At 43.0% G+C, this 13,097-nt stretch overlaps 1 long non-coding RNA gene across 1 annotated transcript in view; it reads right to left on the bottom strand.

Moving 5' to 3' along the window:
- Positions 1-228: 228 nt before the first annotated feature.
- Positions 229-13,097, bottom strand: part of LOC110349731 (uncharacterized) — a 35,308-nt gene continuing 22,439 nt past the window's right edge. The window contains exons 2-3 of the long non-coding RNA XR_002395942.2: positions 4,210-4,271; positions 229-2,063 (exon numbers count right to left, since the gene is read on the bottom strand). This is a non-coding gene — a long non-coding RNA (uncharacterized LOC110349731). The remainder of the gene's footprint in view (positions 2,064-4,209; positions 4,272-13,097) is intronic.

Here is a 13,097-nt window from a genome sequence, read left to right as displayed (position 1 = left end):
TTCACAAAAGCCAAAAAGCACTGCTATAATAAATTTGATCACCCATAAAATAGGATTGTTTTAGTCCCTGCAGGCATCACAGGCATAAGGATGAAACCAAATGATGTTTGAGAAAGTATTTATTCAATTGCAAAGAACTGGACAAATATGTTTGCATTATTTGCTTAGAGATTTCTAAGAAATTCTTTATACTTTTCTCAACAAACATGTATAAGAACCTACCCTGGTCCAAGGCTCTAGCTACAAAAACACGAGAAGCCCCAGCCCTCAAAGAATTCACACTGTAGTAAGCACAGGGGCCAGCAAACCCACGGTCCATGAGCCTAATTCTGTTTATGGTTTTAAATGTTTTTTTAATCCAAAGAAGAATAATACTTCATGATATGTTAAAATTATCCAAAATTGCAAATTTTAGTGCCCATAAATAAAGTGTTATTGGAACACAGCCATGCCCATTTGTTTACATATTGACTTGTGGTCTGGAGCTATAACCACTGAGTTGAGCAGTTAAGACAGAGACTGTGTGGCCCACAAAGTCTAAAATAGTTATTATCTAGTTCTTTATAGAAAAAAGATGTTGCTGACTACTGGTCTGGTATAAAATAGATCTATTAAAAAAATAACTTCAGCTCAGCTCAGCTCGTATGAATCAATCCAGGGTAAAAAGTAGAAAAAGATCCCATCTGGCTGTAGGAGGGGAGGGAGCAGAGCCAGGAGACCCCGAAGCAAGGTTTGTCAATCAAGAGCAGATTGGAACAGGATGTCGTGGCAACTCCTGTAATCCTAGCTTCTCAAAAGGCTGAGGCAGGAAGATTCCTTGTGCCTAGGAATTCGAGGGCAGCCTGGGCAACATGAAGAAACCCTAGCTCAAACAAAACAAGACAAAGTAGAGTAAATTTCTACTGTCCGCATGATACTAAGGAATGTACATGTCAGTGGCACATTTTCTAGAATTTTTCTATCCACTGCTGATGGTGGACGACTACAGATCCCACCAAACATTTGCACTTTTCCTGGGTGTCTAACACCCCACACTTGCTAGACTGCTAGATTGATGGAAGGCTCAGAATCTGCAAGCCTGCCAACATACACACTTACTGCCACCAACCACACTAACTAGCAACAGGTAGAAGTGAAGGGTTGAAGAATGACCAAAAGCACTGGGTTGAAAATCATGGCCCACACCTGGAAGGCACCGAAGGTCTGAGACTAGATGCTAAGCCTGCTCTTAAAAGCAGTCAAGAACAATGCACCTCAGCAAAGAGCAGCCCCAGAGAGCAAGCTGCCAAGGGGGCATCTCAGAAAGTAACACTTCAGGATGCACATCTCTCATGATAGGCCAGATACCAGAACTCATTTCCTCTCCCCTCCTTCTGATCATGAAATGAAATGTTGCTCCCTGAAGGAGCAAGGAGCCCATGCCACTGATTTGCCTGAAATGAACTTACTGTTCTGACAGACAAATTATTTTGTGAGCGAGTTGGCACTGGTTGACTCTTTCTTTAACTTCCACAGGTTAGCCTGGTCCTTGGGCTCTCTCGCTCAATGGCGGCAGATGCAGTTTGGAGGGACAATCTCCTGTGGGAATGTGGGGAGCACCCCCGAAGACGATCAGAGGGAAAGGGAAGACTTGATGGATAGGATGGCAGTAACATGCATGGGATGTGGCTAGCAACTCCCCTGCCAGCTCTCACAAGTTCAGTCAGATGAGACCCTGGGAGCTCGGGAGGCTCCATGCTTCACACGTGCTCTGAAGGGCCAGCCCAGCAGCCCGCCTTTCTGCCTGTGGTCACCTGGCAGTGAGCTGGGTCCTGGCTTCCCAGCTGGCCGGCATCAAAGGAGCCCTGCCCATGCCCCACCTCCTACCCTGGCACTCTGGTCCATCTTTCCAACTCCCCTTACACCCAAGAGCCAGTGGAATCTTTGCACAAAGCTTGGCTGTTTCCATCTTCTGGAAGCTGTGTTTCCTTCTCATCCTTGTGGTAAATGTGTATTACACTCCTCACACCCCATGGCACTTTGCTTGGGATTGTAAAGGAATGCTGCTCATGCCCGATTCTTCCCTAAAAGGAGATGGTGAATTATTAGCAATGATAGCTATTCCATAGCATTTTACAGATTTTTAAGTTTATTAGTACATGTGTGTAGTACATAATGTTTACACTCCTTGTGGAAAGCTGGTACATGTACATCATTTGGCAGATTTTAAAGGCTCCTATCCTAGACAACTTCACAATAATGCCATGGGGAGGATGATTTCACTCCTATTTTACAGACACCACCTCTGAGAGTCAGAGAGCTGCTAAGCAGCAAAGCCCAGGTGAGCCCAGCTCTTCAGAAGGGAAGTCTTGGGTTCCACAGTCCAATACTGCCCCCGCCACACTCGGGACAGAGACACTGGCTGAACTGAGTGCATTCCCAAAGAGTTAATATTAGAAGTTGCAGCAATCTCCCTTATCCATGGTTTGGCTTTCTGCAGTTTCAATTACCTGAGGTCAACCACAGCCCAAAAATAGTATATGGAAAATTCCAGAAATAAGCATTTCCTCTGTTTTAAATAACTTTTATTGCAGTATATTATAATAATCGGTCTATTTTTATAATTGGGTGCTATTGTTAACATCTTACTGTGTCTACTTTATAAAGTAAAATGCATCATAGGTATGAATGTACAGAAAAACCTAGTATCTGTTTTTAGGGTTCTGCACCAGCCATGGTTTCTGGCTCCCTGGTGGGTTGTAGCATATCCTCCATGGATAAGGAGGAACCACTAGATTTGTATAAATCTGTTCCAACAGAGCAAGATTCTCCCTTAAGGGGTAAAGACTAGATAGGAACTGAGTAAGTGAAATGCAAATCTGCTTGTCCTGAAAGTCTCACATGAACACACTGCCCTCCACCTGTCGGCTTTTTGGTTTCTCACTCACTCTAGCTGAATATTCAATGACAATGGCTGGGAAAACTGCCACTGTTGGCAACTTCCTCAACAGAGTTCTCTAATGTGAGCATAGAGAATCATAATGGTCTGAGCTGGTAACTAAGATGAATTTAAATATTCTGTGGGATACTGAACTACCTAAAGCACACTCATGAGTCATTAATAATTTTCTTTAGAAATATCTGCAGTGAATGATTCATCAAAAATGTTTTTTTATTTGAGAAATTCCTCTGAGAATTCTAGATTCTGAAGTAACTGTTTTTTAAACGATATTGTTTTTTATATGCCAAATGCCTCCTGAGAGTCGAAGATGAATCTTGAATTGCAGATTATTTGAAATCCCCGAATGAGCAATGGTGCACATCACGTCCGGAGCACACACTATGTGGAGACAGCCCCAAGCATTTCAGACTACTAGATACATCTCATTCCTACTACAGCCTCTGAGGCCAGGTCACTGCCTCTTTGTAGATGAGAAACTGGACATTTGGAGCTTGGTGTCAGGATCCTTCCCAAAGCATCCAGTTAGAAGGTGGCTAAGCTGAGATTCCAACAGCTCTGCCGGACACCTAGGCTTGCGAAAGAAAGGCCAGCCCCTTGTTGCACCTGCTGCAGGGTGTGGCCATCTCCAGGCAGAGCTCGAAATCGCCCACCTGCTTCCTGGGAGCCACCCAGCATTCTCGCTGCTTTTTTTTCTTTTCCAAGTCCATGCAAAAAAATCTCCTTCAGAAAGGATCTGAGACACTTGCTAAAGGAACAAAAATGACCAGAGAAGCTTGAAGTGTTCTCAGGGTGTTCCAGCAGAGGATAAGGACCACATCTGGGAGACATCAAAGACATAGCAGGCAGGGACTATGGAATTTCAGGCCCCAGGGAGTCAAGGGGCAGGTATTTGGAAAGGCAAGAAGATCCAAAAGTCACAGCAATTTCCATAAAAACCTCTACCCTCTCAGTGTCATTTCTGTACCCTACTCATTGCCCTGCACGCCCAAATTGTGAGGAGCATGAATTGCTCCCTGCCTGCTGGTTGAACTTCTGAGTCATTTTTTTAACCTGTATGTAGCACGCACCACACATCACACACTGTTCTGGGCACTTTCCAAATACTAATTCATTCGCTTTTCATGCCAATCTTATGTGGTAGGTGGTGTTGTTCTCATTGTGCCACACAATATGTAACTCACCCAAAGGCAAGAGAGGTGATAGAACAGAAATTTAAGCCCAGACGGTCTCCATCTTATTCCATTTCAATATTCAAAGACGAAACTAACCTTTAGCTTCACCAACTTAACAGCAGAGTCTCCAGATGCTTGAATGACATGAAGACAGTCCACTGTGAGAGGAGAAGAATTAATGTGGAGTTAATGTTGATGGAGAGTAGTAAGGACTGTTATGGAGACTGTATTTGCATTCTTGAATTTCTCATAAATAATAGTAAAATTACAGGGGAAATTCAGAGAGCTAGGGATCCCCCAATGATCTACTCTCCCCCATATAAACATAATATGATATAAAAAATTAAGAATGACAAGAGCTACAAAACCTTGAAGAGACAAAGAACCTGCCAAAAAACAAAAGACAAAGGGGATGTGGGAAGGAAATGCCCATGTCCTGCTCCCCATGTAGAATTCCATAGAATCAGGACAGCTGTGTCAGGGACAATTGGTCAGGTAAGAGGAGGCCTGTGTCCCACAGGATCAGAATGTTCTTTGGTACCTGGCTTCATCTCTCCATCCAGCCACCCACCCACCCATCCATCCACCCACCCATCCATCCATCCACCCACCCACACATCCATCCATGCACCCATCCATCCACCCATCCACCCATTCATCTATCCATTCATCCATCCATCCATCCACCCATCCATCCACCCACCCATCCACCCATCCATCCACCCATTCATCTATCCATTCATCCATCCACCCATCCACCCACCCACCCATCCATCCATCCACCCATCCATGCACCCACCCATCCATCCACCCATTCATCTATCCATTCATCCATCCATCCACCCATCCACCCATCCACCCATCCATCTACCCATTCATCCATCCATCCATCCATCCACCCACCCACCCATCCATCCATCCACCCATCCATGCACCCACCCATCCATCCACCCATTCATCTATCCATTCATCCATCCATCCACCCATCCACCCACCCACCCATCCATCCACCCATTCATCTATCCATTCATCCATCCATCCATCCACCCACCCACCCATCCATCCATCCACCCATCCATCCACCCACCCATCCACCCATCCACCCATCCATCTATCCATTCATCCATCCATCCACCCATCCACCCACCCATCCATCCATCCATCCACCCATTCATCTATCCATTCATCCATCCATCCACCCACCCATCCATGAGAGGAAGACCTATCCCTCCTTTCCTTGCCAATTTTTCATGAGTATTTACTTCTCTTACGAGGCATTTCAGAGATGAGGTTGAAGAAATGAGTGTTTGTCAAGGTAGGTCCAGATCGGGACCCTGCAAGTTACAGCCTGAGTTTTATTTACAATTCCCCATGACGGTTTTAATCCTATTGGCGCGCCTTACCTTACTCTTCAGAGAATTTTTATTTGGGAAACACAGCAAATCGTTCATCCCTGAAACATGAGATAGTTTTGTGACTCTGAGAGTATTACAGAAATTATAAATGATAAGGAAACACTGGGCCAAATTTAAGTTTTATGTGACTCTCCAGGAATTATATAGGATGGGAATCTGACCCTTCGAGAGCTACAAATGTATCTAAGATGGAGGAGACTTGATGCGCAAGAGCCAAAGCTCATTAAATCATACTGGTAGTGCAATTATCTCCCAGCAAAAAGCCCCAGAGTTGAAGGTTGAGCTGGGGGTTGAGGGGTTGGTTAGGGAAACAGGGTTCCTCTTGTTAAAATAGAGCAATTAGTTTAATACATACTGTAGGGAAAGGAGAGAAGGGAAGGGAAATTCCCCTTGTCAAATGTCAAACATTTAGAATACCGCTTAGAGCAAAAGTAATAAGGCTCTCTTCGTGAAAAAAATTGGCCATATACCATGTCTAAATGCAAACATGTGTGTTCTTTGTGTCCTTAATTCATTTCAACTTCTGTTAACTGGGAATATTTTTATGTGCATTCTCAGTCATCTCCTTCCTCGCTCGAACAAAAATGTGTCAGAGGTCAGGAATGGTGCCTGTTGCCCCCAGTACATTTAGATACCATAAAATATTTAACGGCTCTTTCTAGTACAGTTAAGCCCTGCCAAATGGCTAAGCAAACTCGAATTTATAATTCATAGGCTGAAGCATTCAAAGGGCCATAATATTTTGGTGCTGTTAATTTATATCTCTTAGAGAGACATTAAATTTAAAGTGGGCCATTTAGAAGTTCTAATTCCTTTCTGTGACACAAAGAACCAAACCCATTTTTATTTCTAGCAGTTGCATTCTTTGCCATCAAGGGGAGCAGCATTTCTCTGAGAGTTTCAAGGTCTTTGGAGAGACATTTTAAGTCACCCTGGAAAATAGGTGATTCTAATTCAACTTGGATCCTAGTTTCTTGGGTTCTTATAGAAAGAGCAAAAGAAAAAAATAGGTTTCTGCAATGATACATGCAAAAACATGGATAGTTTTCAAAAGCATGCTGAGTAAAGTAAGCCTTACCCAAAATTACATCTACCAAATGACTTCATTTATCTGAAATTCTATGACAGACAAAATAATCTACATTGGAAAAAAATCAGAAGAGTGGGTTTTCTGGCTGTTGGGAGAACGGACTGACTGGGAAGGGCCAGAGGGAGTGTTTAGGATTATTAAAATGTTTTGTCTTCCTACAACTTTGGGTTACACATTTATCAGCAGTTAGCAAAAAACACCTAGGATGTACATTTCATTTTATGTTAATTTTACTGCAAAAGGAAAAATCCACAAGCAAATATAGAGCACCAGTTAATTATTTAACTAAGGAGAAGTGTACTCTTTCTATAATTTACTCTGAAATGCATCCAAAAATAAAATGATTTGGTGGACAGAGAGAAATAAGGTAAGGCAAGTGTGGTGCAGTAAATTGTGAATGGTAGAATCTAAGTAACGGATATCCCACTATCCCTATAAAATTCACCTTTTCCTTGATAACATGGAATTTCTCATAAGAAGTTTAGGGTGGGGTGATACTATCAGCAATCAGCCCAGGAAAACAGGACTTGGCTGGGAATGTCTCAGACAAGCTCAAATATAAGGATATCCTGCACATAAGTAATCCTCCATCTTCATTTAAACACAACAGTATTCAAAGTTTTGGTAAAGCCATGTGTCCCCTCTTCCTCCGAGACAGAGGCTGAAGAATGTGTGCACCAGAGGGTAGACGGAGGTGCTGACTCTGCCCTCTGAGATGTGAGTGGATTCCTTAGGGCCAAGGGTCCAGAAAGCTTTCAAGGAGGAGAGATTCACGCGGCCTATGCCCTTGCCCTTTTTCAACCCTTTGCCACTTTTCCTTCCTCAATCTCTTTTCTTGCTGCGTGGAACATAGATGCAACACCTGGAATTGCAGTAGCCATCTTGAACCTTGAGGATGCAACCCTCACACTTCAAGAATGGCAGAGCAGGAAGGTGGATGGCGCTGGAAATCAGCCCTGTTACAGCGACACTAAGATTTCTTGTTACCCAACATGAGAAAATGCTTATTATGAAAACATCTTAGATTTTCTGCTATAGCCAACCAAAGACAAGCCTAACTGATATTCAGGGTATATTAGATCAGCTCTGAAGAACTGTTTATTTTAATGCACATTAATTTGAGTAATTAACTGCATTGAACATTTTAACTAGGAGGGAAGAAAGATGGAATGTCATGCGCTTAAACAGAGGGGATCATGAATGCCAGGCATGGGTGAGGTAAAGGCAGACCCGTATGTATCTCTCTGCTCCCATTCTTCCTTCCTTCCTTAGAATCTTTGTATGGACATGTTAGAGAAACACAGAACTTAGGCTTGACATGAAGAGAAGCTGCTCCAAAGAGCAAGACATGGCAGCTGGGAGGGTTATGGACAGAACTGGGAAAACCATCAGTGAACAGCCAGTCTCAGGGTGGCATTAACTGTGCTTATGGGAATATATGAAGAGCTAAGGGAATTCTTATCCTAACTTCTAAGTAGGTCCAGCCAGTAGATGGCTCTACATGGTAACCAAAGCCACATGGGCCTCCATGCCTAGGTTCTGGAGGTAACTACTCGAAATGCTGAGCCTAGGGACATTTAGTAACAATGACAGCAAATCCCTTCAGCATCCAGGACTGGGGCCACTAGGAAATATAGCAAACTGGGACAGACGAGTTACTCTGCGGGCATTGCCAAGACTTTCCAACCTTATGCTCATAATTCAAGCAAAATGAATTCTCACTACATGAAGACAGACAAGTCATAGATCTATACCTTTCTTATGTTCCCCAAAACCACTGGCTTCCTGCCTAAGGCATGTATAAAACTTTAATCTGCTAGACTTTTTTAAAGGGTGATTTCATTGAGCATCAGTATGGAGGACACTTTAAATGAAGGTCTTTCAACATCTTATGATTAAGCATCGCATCATTCTGATACTGTTTAAGGTCTGTCATCAGGCAATGGGGCAACACTCCCCAGTAATGCAGACAGCAACAGCGGGAACACAGGCAGGGAACTATCTGCCACAGCAGCATCCTGGAATCCACATGGTCAGTTTCACTAGACACTTGCTTCATACAGAACCTAAAAAAATTGCAAACATCTTTCATAGCCAAAACTTGCCCCACTTCAATGACTAACATGGTGTGAGTGGCCCTTGAGTTTGTAAATCTGAAAGTCACGCTCAATCAACAAGGGAGGGACCTACTTTCGTAGTCAAACCTGTTTTCTGCTTAGGACTGGATTTTTTTTAATTGCTAGTGAAAAATGGTTCTGGAAAACACTAACTTCCTCATTTTGTAGTCATTATTTTGCCCCCTTTTGTTCTTGAAAACAGCAGCATTCAAAAAGAAAAATTTCCCCTTCTTAGCTTTAAAGTTCTTGCCCTGTCTTAGTTACATGTGGGTTTAAAACACATTTTTATTTCAAGGAATGTCACTATTTGTAACAGACACAAGTAAGCATGATAGCACAATCATGCACTACACAGTGACATTTCAGTCAATAAAAGGCCACAAATACCATGGTGCTACCAGATCACAATGCGACCGAAAAATTCCTATCGCCTAGTGGCATCGTAGCTGTCATAACATAGTGCAACGCATGCCTCATGTGTTTTCAGTGGTGCTGGTGTGAACACACCCACTGGGCTGCCAGTTGTATAAAAGTAGAGCACATACAGCTGTTTTAGTACACAGTACTTGATAATTCTAAAAAACAACTACATTATCGCTTCTCAGCCTTTTGGCTAAGATCAAGTGTACAAACAACTACATTAGTGGTTTATGTGTTTACTATATGTTTTAACATTATTTTAGAGTGTCTTCCTCCTCCTTATTATTATTATTATTATTTTTTTTTTTTTTTTACCAGGGATTGAACTTGAGTTCTTGCTCTTGCGAGGCAGGTGGTGGAACCACTGAGCTAAATCCCCAGCCCTCTCCTCATTACTGAAAATAAGTTGGCTGTAAGTCAGTCTGCCATATGATGTCAGCAGTAGCCTCATACATCTTGTGTTTACCACATCTCCTGATTTTATCATTTTCTCTTGTGCTTGATTTCATCTCATGTTGTTTTGTTCATCATGGCCCTAGGAGTAATAAGGTGTAAGATATGTGGTGTGTGTGTTTGCCTATTACTGACCCTCTGTGTATAGTAAGCTGTCCCATCTAACATTGTGTATAGAGATACTATAGCAAAATTTCTTAATGACACATTTCCTGGGGACACGTCCCACCACGCATTTATGTCTCCATTTAATCATTCCAGCTGTCCCTGGAGCCCTGACTCTTGGAATTCCATGGTCCTAGAGTTGAGATCCTCAGATATCTATACAGCCAGCCAGCACATCAGACTCAAGTATGAGAAGGCAAGCTCAACATGATACAAACACCTGGGCCTGCACAGATACATTCTGACAAATGTGTCACTGTGCCCTCTGGTCATTGTACCAACATCATAGAGTACTCCACAAACCTAGATAGTACAGCCTACTCCACAGGCAGGTTGTATGGTATAGTTGGACAGGTAGTCTTTCGTTGACCAAAATGTCATTTGCTCATGGCTGCATATAAACATATAGGATACACTGCATATCTTGCACGGCCATTTGCTTTTTGGGGGAGCTGGTCCTGGGGAATGAACCCAGGGCCTTGTGTATGCTAGTCCAGCACTCTACCACCGAGCCACACCCCCTACCCCAGCCATTTGCATTTTTTATCCTCCATCTTCTCTAGTAATTGAAACAGCACAGATACACAAGAAAGAAAAAAATTGAGTAGGAATACACTGGAGTATCATATTTGCAAATTGTTGCTCTGTGTGTTTTCAATGCCAGCCTGAGGTGGTGGGTATTTGATACTGAGGTCCCCTCCTATTACAGCTTGGCCATGGGTCAACTGCCCTTAGTTGACTCTCCAGCATTTTACCTCATTATGTGCTGTTGAGCAGCCAGCTGATCTTTGCTCTCCTAATCTTTCTGTCATTAATGATTGGCCTTCATTCTGACAGCTTTTTGGCTTGAAACTGAACCCTTCTGACAAGTTCTACAAAGATGAGAATTTAGCCAAGGGGCTCTTTTGTCAATTAAAACATTTCATCCCACAATTGCCACCAGGGGCTTTCCAGGGCTCTCGCAGTTCCCATTGCTGTCTGATTGCAAGAGTGAAGAGGCAGATGTTAGGCCTTCTGAAGGTATCCTTCAATCACAGGAAAGGCAGTCTTACCCGCTCACACTTAAACTCTTGCTCAGAAAGGGGACGTGTGCACACGAAGGGCAGTTCCCCATTTGTTCCTTGAGTGAGTGCCTAGTGACTCAGAATTATCCAGACAGCCAAAGCAAATAAATCAGACCTAAGATACCACTTTGGGTCTCAATTGTCCAAATTGGCTGTCTAACCAAGCTGCTAATTCAGAGTGATCCTAATTCACAGGAAAATTGTTGAAACTTCTGCTTCAGCTGTTGAAAGTTGGCCTCAAGTTTCTTACTATTATATTACATGGGGAACACACAGGCATGCTTCCTAAGCATAATATACTCATTATTACATGGCAATGAGTATGTGACAGCTTAAAATGATCCCCCATGACTTTTTTGCAGCCCAATTCACAATTAATTGTTTGGTACAAAACACCAGGTTTTGTTCTAATGGATATTCAAAAAATTGTTTCACTCAGGTCATAGTTCCCTTTTCAAAATGATTTAGGAATTTTAATAAACTGTAATCTGAAAACTCTCAGGACGTTCTTCATGCTCTTCTGGGAAGAAGAGACATTGATGAACCCAAGGCAGAAACTGAGTTATGTTCTGCAAATCCAAAGGCCAAGATGTCAGGGCAGTCCTCGGAGCCAGAGCAGCTGACGTACAGTATCACCCAAATCCCCGAAGACATGTAATCACTTCTTATTTCCACTGCCTTTGTAAATTCTGTGTAACTTAAGAATTTTAATGCAGATACAGAGTATGAAGCACCAGTAAATACTCACAAATCAAGGAGCTTTACCCACCACTCAAACTTCCACTTAATGACTGCCTCTGGATAGAGATTAATTTCCATCTTCACCAGGCTGGGAAAACCATAGGTTCGCTGATCTGTTGGCTTCATTTGCTGAGTTCTGTCACAGAATCTCAGGAGCATTACATGAACAGCTTTGGTGAAAAGTAACAGGAATCCCCAAGGACCAGTTGTGATGGCATGGGCTGAACTACCTCGGATTTCAAGATATTTTAGAGCTTCGTCTTTTCACGGTTCTCCTCAAGTGTGTCTTCCCCAGGTTGGTGGGAATTCTTTCTCTCAGAGAGCTCCAAGGCAAAGTTTAATTGTACAGAGGTAGCAAAAACCAAACAAACAAAAAACAGGATAACACAAAAAGTAAGAAAGATGCCAAATCACTAGGAATTTATAACATGCAGAATACATTCCTGTCTTTACCTTATGCTTAAAAAATGAAGAAGGGAAAATTGAGAGATTTGGAGCTTTAGGTTTCTGTTGCTGTGACAAAATACTGAGAAAATCACCTTACAGAGAAAAACTCATTTTGGCTCACAGTTTCTCGCTCCATTGTTTCTGGTTCTGCGAAGTCGAATGTCACGGCAGAGAGCCCTGGTGAAGCAAAGCTGTTTGTCTCATGGCCACCAGAAAGCAGAAAGGTAGAGGAAGAGAACCAGAGAGGAAAAAGGCCAGGGACAAAACATGCCCTTCTGGCACTGTGGAACTTACTTCCCCTGCAGAGCAGGCTCAGAGTCTCCACCAGCTCCCTGAAGCCCCTGAAGCTGCAGATAGCAGGGAGTTAAACCAGTGACCCGCTGAGAGCCTCAGGACCCACTCACCTTCCAAAGCCCCACCTCTGAATATTGCTGCTCCAAGGAGCCAGCCTTCCACCCAGGAGCTTTTGGGTGACATTTCAGGTTCAAATCATACCATTCAGGTATTTTCCAAGTTAATTTCTGCAGAATGAAATTTTATCAATGCTGTTACAGATCCATTCACCACAGTGACTTTTTAGCATTATCTTTTAGGTGTGCACTTCCAGGATATTCTTAGCACAATTATCTGCCTACTTCTTATCTTAATTCAGACAATCCACAAGGACTAAGCAAGAGGGATTTAGATATGCTCAAGAACTGAAGGTCAGTTCAGATGTTCATAGGCATGGTGGTCTCTGAAACACCATTAGCAATTTCCTACTCAGTTATGATTTCACATTTATTTTTTCTTTCAATTTAAAACTATAGAGAGCAAAACCAGAAACCATTTCTACCTGTGTGAGGGTCACAGTCCAGGGGGCGGGGGAGACAGTCACTCCATAATGACACAAATGTGAGCTAAACTACAATTGCAGAAAAGCATCAGAGTAGGGGTACAGGGAGCTCTGCTCTCTTCCACCCTGGAGTTGACCCAGTGGGAAGTCAGGAGAGGACCCAACCCCATTGAGGTCTGCAGGCCAAAGAGGGCTGGTGCGAGTTAATTAGGCAAAACTTGGAAGAAATGGCTGTCC

The sequence above is a fragment of the Heterocephalus glaber genome, unplaced genomic scaffold, assembly GCF_053883595.1.
Source record: "Heterocephalus glaber isolate CG9 unplaced genomic scaffold, H.glaber_assembly_v1.0 deba00001472, whole genome shotgun sequence".
Taxonomy (NCBI): domain Eukaryota; kingdom Metazoa; phylum Chordata; class Mammalia; order Rodentia; family Bathyergidae; genus Heterocephalus; species Heterocephalus glaber.
This window is presented reverse-complemented; position numbering and strand designations above follow the sequence as displayed.